The sequence below is a fragment of the Saccoglossus kowalevskii genome, unplaced genomic scaffold (genome assembly GCF_978046115.1).
Source record: "Saccoglossus kowalevskii unplaced genomic scaffold, keSacKowa6.1 SCAFFOLD_151, whole genome shotgun sequence".
Classification (NCBI taxonomy): domain Eukaryota; kingdom Metazoa; phylum Hemichordata; class Enteropneusta; family Harrimaniidae; genus Saccoglossus; species Saccoglossus kowalevskii.
In genome coordinates this window covers 19,866-26,099 of record NW_028188659.1, presented here as the reverse complement: position 1 = coordinate 26,099, position 6,234 = coordinate 19,866, and the positions used below count along the sequence as shown (strand labels likewise).

The following is a 6,234-nucleotide window of genomic DNA, read 5'->3' as shown; positions in this document are numbered from 1 at the left end:
TATCATATTTTTGTACAAATTGTACGATTCGATCTGTCGCAATATGTACACAATGTCATTAACAGAGGTATTGCATGAATAGTAATAACTCGGAGTCTAATTATACAGATAAATACCCATGCTGTCTTGAACCTGAATCTGGACCGTGTAGAGCATATTTACCAAGATGGTATCACGATTGCCGGGATTACAAGTGCAAAGAATTTATTTACGGTGGATGTCAGGGGGAATGATAACAATTTTCATACTAGAGCAGACTGCGAAAAAGAATGCGGAGGTAAGCAATGTGCAAATGAAATTTACAGTATCCCAGTTTTTATATACGGATTCCTAACAAAATGATAGAATTCATTTCAGTAATAATTAATTACAGATATATGATAATATTTTAAAATTATAGGTGACTGCTGTTTTCCTGTTGATCCTGGTGCGTGTGAAGGTTCCATTTCCAGATGGTACTTTGACTGTGAAATAAATGAGTGTATAGAGTTCATATACGAAGGATGTGAAGGAAACACCAATAATTTTGAGACGGAAGAAGCGTACGCGTGTAGACGACATTGCGGTAAGCAACACGTCATCTGTGTACTCGTAATGACATGGATATTACATGTATATTAACACACATCAGTGCATGTATCACTAGTATCACGTGAATATCATTATTATATCTTTTTCCAAAAAAAGATGGACCATGCCCATGTCGTGAAGGATTTCTGGGTCAAGTCTGTTGGTTGAATTGTGACGTTTGTGATGAACATGCATCAACGACGCCAAACTATATTTGTTGCAACGACGGTAGCTGCCCGGCACCAGCAGGTCTTGGAGGAGTATACACGCCAGGTAATTGAAATTACAGTATAGATACAACAGCTTAGAGAATATCAGCTGACCTTTGCATTTCTGTGCTTAGTCGAAACTTGGCCTTTCATTGGCTTTAGTCACGTCTTATATGCCTGGATCTGGATGGCTTAAGTTTATGTCCCGGAACTGAATTGACTACAATACAATTGCGACTACAAAAGTTTAAAGTGGAAACAACTCAGTAGACCATAGAAATCCAGGTACAGTTACCGATCAGCCCATTGTAGTAATTATAATTGCCTAAAATGGTAAATTGATATGCGAATTGATCGAGAAAATGCCCGCAAATAACATACTTCGCGTACGCAATATGTGTAATATATGAAATCTACTACACACTCATGATCAAGAGAATATAACCATACAACGTAATATAATAGATATACCATATCCACGGAATTGCAACGCCGTGCTCGGGGATAATCTATCACAAAGTATGATATTATCCCCCCCCAGAGAACCCGTATATTCTCCAACAAAATTATTCTCTCACACAAGCTGTATATGAGCGTGTATCGCAGTTTCTGACCTAATCAAACATCTCGATTGCCAGAATCTTTGGACCACATTTCCCACCACCTTAGTACAATATTTTGCCCATGTATATTTATTTTTTATTTATTTCTAATTTTGTGTCAAATGGACTTAGAAATATTTGAAAATATAAAGAAATTGGGAATGTTGACATGTTGACCCTTGCGCTTCAAAGAGTTAATAATTATAGACACTCACAATTTTTTTTAATTTTCACAGAAGGATTTTGTGAGTTGGACTGCGAGTATTATTCGCCAGGAGATGTAGTAAACGCACATTGTGAAATATGGTAAGACATTTGTTTTTCTGATTATCTTCGGTCAAAGCGCGACAGTCGTAGCGCAGCTCATATGCGACATTTGTGTTGATAAATATTTATTTTCCCACAATGCAATGCGCTCTTCTAATGCAAATCATGAGTACGAGGTTTAACCTCAGCGCGATTCACCTAAAAATACTTAATTAAATCTTGGTAACGTCTCAGTTTGTGCTTGTTGATCTGCAACGTCTCAATCTTTGTTTATATGAGACCCATGTATCTCGCGCATGCGTGGCGTGACGACTACCGCCCTTTAAGTTCCATTAGACTTATTAGATTTAAACTAGATTTAAGTATTCTTGAACAAAACATTTGTATACTTTCTATCAGCTTTTGTAGAGAAGGGAATTGGATTTGTCGACCTGACCAGGCATGCGGTGAGTACATGTTACTTTTAAAATGTCGTGCATACCCACTTAGACATTTCAATTTCAAAAGTAATACAATAGTAAATTCGAATTGCTCGACTGTAATTGTTTTTTGTGTGTTGCAATGTGTGACAATGATTGTTTTCACAGGTGGACCATGTTCTTGTCCAATCGATTTTGTACCAGAAGTGTGCTGGGTATCGTGCGACGAGTGTATTGCAAATCCTGATCAGGATTACCTTTGCTGTTCGGACATTGAAAACTGCCCGCCTCCTTCATGCCTGGGTGGACATTATATTGAAGGTATTTCAGCGTTTAAATTTGGAAATGGTATGGGTATAGTTAAGAAATATATATCACATCATGTTTGTGTGTTAACATTATACACTGTACTAGTATAATGATGATATTTACATGCCCGGTGCTATGACGTTTGTAATATGTGATGATTTGCTTGAATGCTGCATGACAGTATTCGACAAACGCCATTATAAAACTCTTTAAATCCGTTCTTAGATTACTGTGAAAAGAACTGTATTTACTACAGACCATTTGAAACGTATGTAGACAGCTGTGAAATATGGTAAGCAGCAAAAACGTCTACTCCACACATGTATTCCCCGCAGTGAGTGTAAAGTAACAATATTGTAATTGCTTCCCCGATAATCACTGTACAATGTTTTACAAAAAGTGCAACAGTGTTTCATGTATAAAACACGTGTTCGAACTCAACAGTTATTAGTGCCAACATTACCAACAACTGGCACTGTAATCTCATGCAGAATCAGTGGAAAACCCAACATGGTGAATCAGCTTGGGTGAAAATAACGTTCTGGCAAACCTGTCCGTGCAGTAATTGGTTCTCTCCTAGTAAATGACACCAGTGACCCGACAAAGGGGCGGGGGTACTTTGTATAACATCACACGAAACAAATTTCAACATTTTTGCACTGCTGTAAACATCGGACACTGCGTATCGGAAAAAAACAATAATAATATTATTACTTTACACTCACTGTAACCACCATTTATGACAATCTGATTAAAATCTGATGTAGTGTACGGGCTTTAATTATTTTGTCTATAAACTTATTTTAATTTTATTTTTTATTACTGTTGTTTTTAATGCCTTTTTATTTTATTATTTTACTTTGATTTTGTAATTTTTTTTTAATTCCGCCCTACATACATCTGATCCAACGCCTATGTAAGTCCCGTTCAAATCTCGCGTAAGTAACAGCCAATCACAGCCCCCTTTTATACAGGCTGTCGGTTGCTTACTTTTCAGTGTAGCGATTCTCTACGGGCAATCTTTCTGTACATTATATTTTGCCCACTTGAATAAACCATTAATAGAAAATTGCTTGTATATTTTTATTTACAAAAGAAATTCTACAGCATTTTACAATTTTTGTCATTACATTGAATATTTTTTTCACTTCCAACAAATGTGTACACTTCCTGATACATCTTCGCCAGCCAAGGTTCGTTTATTCAGTCATCGCTTCAATTTTACATCAAATGCTGAGCATAATTATCTAGAATGGAAGCAAAAAAATAAGTAAATCGTAATGATTAGAACACTGTAAAAAGCTATATAAACAATGCAACCTGATTTTAAATTGTATAACGGTCACCGGCCCACGGCATCGACGCAGAAAGCTGGAGCAAAAAAATATTTCCTGATCAATTGCGTTGTGTCCAGTCCAAATCAGCCGTGTGTTTCTCGGTCGCTAACGTCAGTACAATCCGCCATTTTATTTGAGTGTGTTTGCCACCTGACTCTGCCCGGTGACGCCATCATGAGCGCTATAGATTTGGGGCTAATCTGCACTGGCTCGGAAGGTTGTAAATGATTAGCTAGTTTGAATTTGCATAACAATACTGACAATGAACGTGCATTCAACGCCACAAGTTTTTTTGTTTTTTTAGCTAATCAGAATTCATCTTCCGAGCCAGTGCAGATCAGCCGTAGATTTGTTGACTAAAATCGTCGATAGTGGGTCTCGTTAAAATCTCGTTACATAAGCATCGGGTCAGATGTATGTAGGGCGGAATTTTATAAAATCACAAAATCAAAATCAAAGTAAAATAATAAAATAAAAATGCATTAATAAAAAAAGTAATAAAAATTAATTAAAGCCCGTACACTACGTCAGATTTTAATCAGATTGCATTTATGACTACGCCAAGTGGTCGTTTCGCTCCGTTAAGGTGTTACCGATATTCACATATATCCACATGAACATTGACGCGACATTACCCCGGGGCATTTGTGTAGTAATTTCGAATATGCTCTCAGTATTGTGCCCGTATTACCATTAGATTGGCCATCAGTGTTCATAGATTAGAAATTTGCCTGATCAAAATTACATCAACGATAGCAGATAACAATTTGTTCCTTGTTGTATGTATTGCACATAATCTTGAAACAGTTAATATAAACTGTGTTTGTTTAAATCTATTTAACGAATGTAGAAACGGCAAGTGGTACTGCAAACCGGACCCTGATTGTGGTAAGTTAAATTTTCAAGAAGTGCTACTGAGACTAAAACATTATTGAATGTAACTATGTAAAAATGTTTCCATAATATTAATTTGTATAGAGAAGCGTAGGTAAACGGGTAAGGTGCAGTACAGTTTATATAAAATTTAATTTAAATGCACCGTGGTGTGTACTACATATTCTATGGCTCACTAATAATTACTGCGTGGGTGTTTGTAATTTTATAGTTCAACCACCTTGCCCTATGGGAATTCCTTTAATTGTTGCTGATGGGAGTCCTGTTGGTTGTGATTCTCTTGATAAGCAGTGTCCATTTGGCTACCGTTGTTACACACATCCAACTGACTTGACATATGTGTGCTGCCCAAATACAGGTGAGTGCACAATACTCATTTAGTTCATGAATATTCGCGAATCATTAAAATTTCATGAATAATATATGCCTGGAATATACTTACAGAATGTGTGGATGGTGCATGGACTGTCTGGTTCGATAGAGATGACCCAGGAACTACCGGAGATTGGGAAACGACATCACTTGCCATCGAGTTGTATGGTGATAACATGTGTACTGATCCATCGGCGATACAAGTGCACTGGTGAAACATTCTTGCATTATTCACCGGACATTGGCTTTGTGTGTCGGATGGCAGATCAGCCAGATAACACTTGCCTTGGGTATCGAGTGAGATACTGCTGTCCAGGTAACACATTTATTATATTGTATATTGCAGGAAAACCGGTATGCATTCACATGTTGTGTTTTCTCAGTCACAAATTAATCAATAATTCCTTTAAAATAGTTGTGTCACCGTGTTCCGCGGGATTTCCATTAATTGGTGATGATGGGTCTGAATGGTACTGTGGTCGCGGTGGAGTTGAGTGTCCATTTGGTTACCATTGTGTGATCCACCCTGCTGATGCTTTTGCTGTATGTTGCCCAAATACAGGTGAATCCAACTTTATCCAAGTCTCATCATGAAGTTGGTGTTATGCAATGATCGTACATGATTTTACTCACGTATTAGTCAAACGTCTGTAATTACAAACAAAACAATTTTTAATTTTACTTGTAGAATGTGAAGACGGTGAATGGACTATTTGGTTCGGTAGAGATAACCCACGAACTACTGGGGACTGGGAAACTACTTAGGATCTAATAAAGCAATTCGGGGATCAAATGTGTACCAATCCATCGGCGATACAAGTGCAGACCTTAGATGACATTCCTGCTGCGGATACTGGTGAAATATTCTCGCACTATTCACCTGAAGTGGGATTTGTTTGTCAGATGGCAGATCAACCAGATAACACATGTCTTGATTATGAAGTTAGATTCTGCTGCCCAGGTAATATAACACACACACCAACTGAATATCAATAACATCTCAGGAATATTGACAGTGTGTAGTGTAGCTCCGCACAAATGTGTACATTAGAAGTACAACATTATAGGATATGGTGAGGTGATAGTCGTAGATTAAGTCAACCTGTGGAAGGTTCTGCAGAGGTGACAAATATGTATGTAACAAATAGTCTTCTCATATTAAAAAAAAATATTGTTGAGATGTTGTCCCGTGGTTAAAAACATTGATTCCTCGTTGTAGCATGTCCGATGACGTTGATTGTGTAATATGCAGTAT

At 37.3% G+C, this 6,234-nt stretch overlaps 1 long non-coding RNA gene across 1 annotated transcript; it reads left to right on the top strand.

Moving 5' to 3' along the window:
• Nucleotides 1-212: 212 nt before the first annotated feature.
• LOC146725523 (uncharacterized) lies at nucleotides 213-501 on the top strand. The gene is made up of 2 exons (XR_014928687.1): nucleotides 213-277; nucleotides 401-501. It is a non-coding gene; the product is annotated as an uncharacterized LOC146725523 (long non-coding RNA).
• Nucleotides 502-6,234: the final 5,733 nt, after the last annotated feature.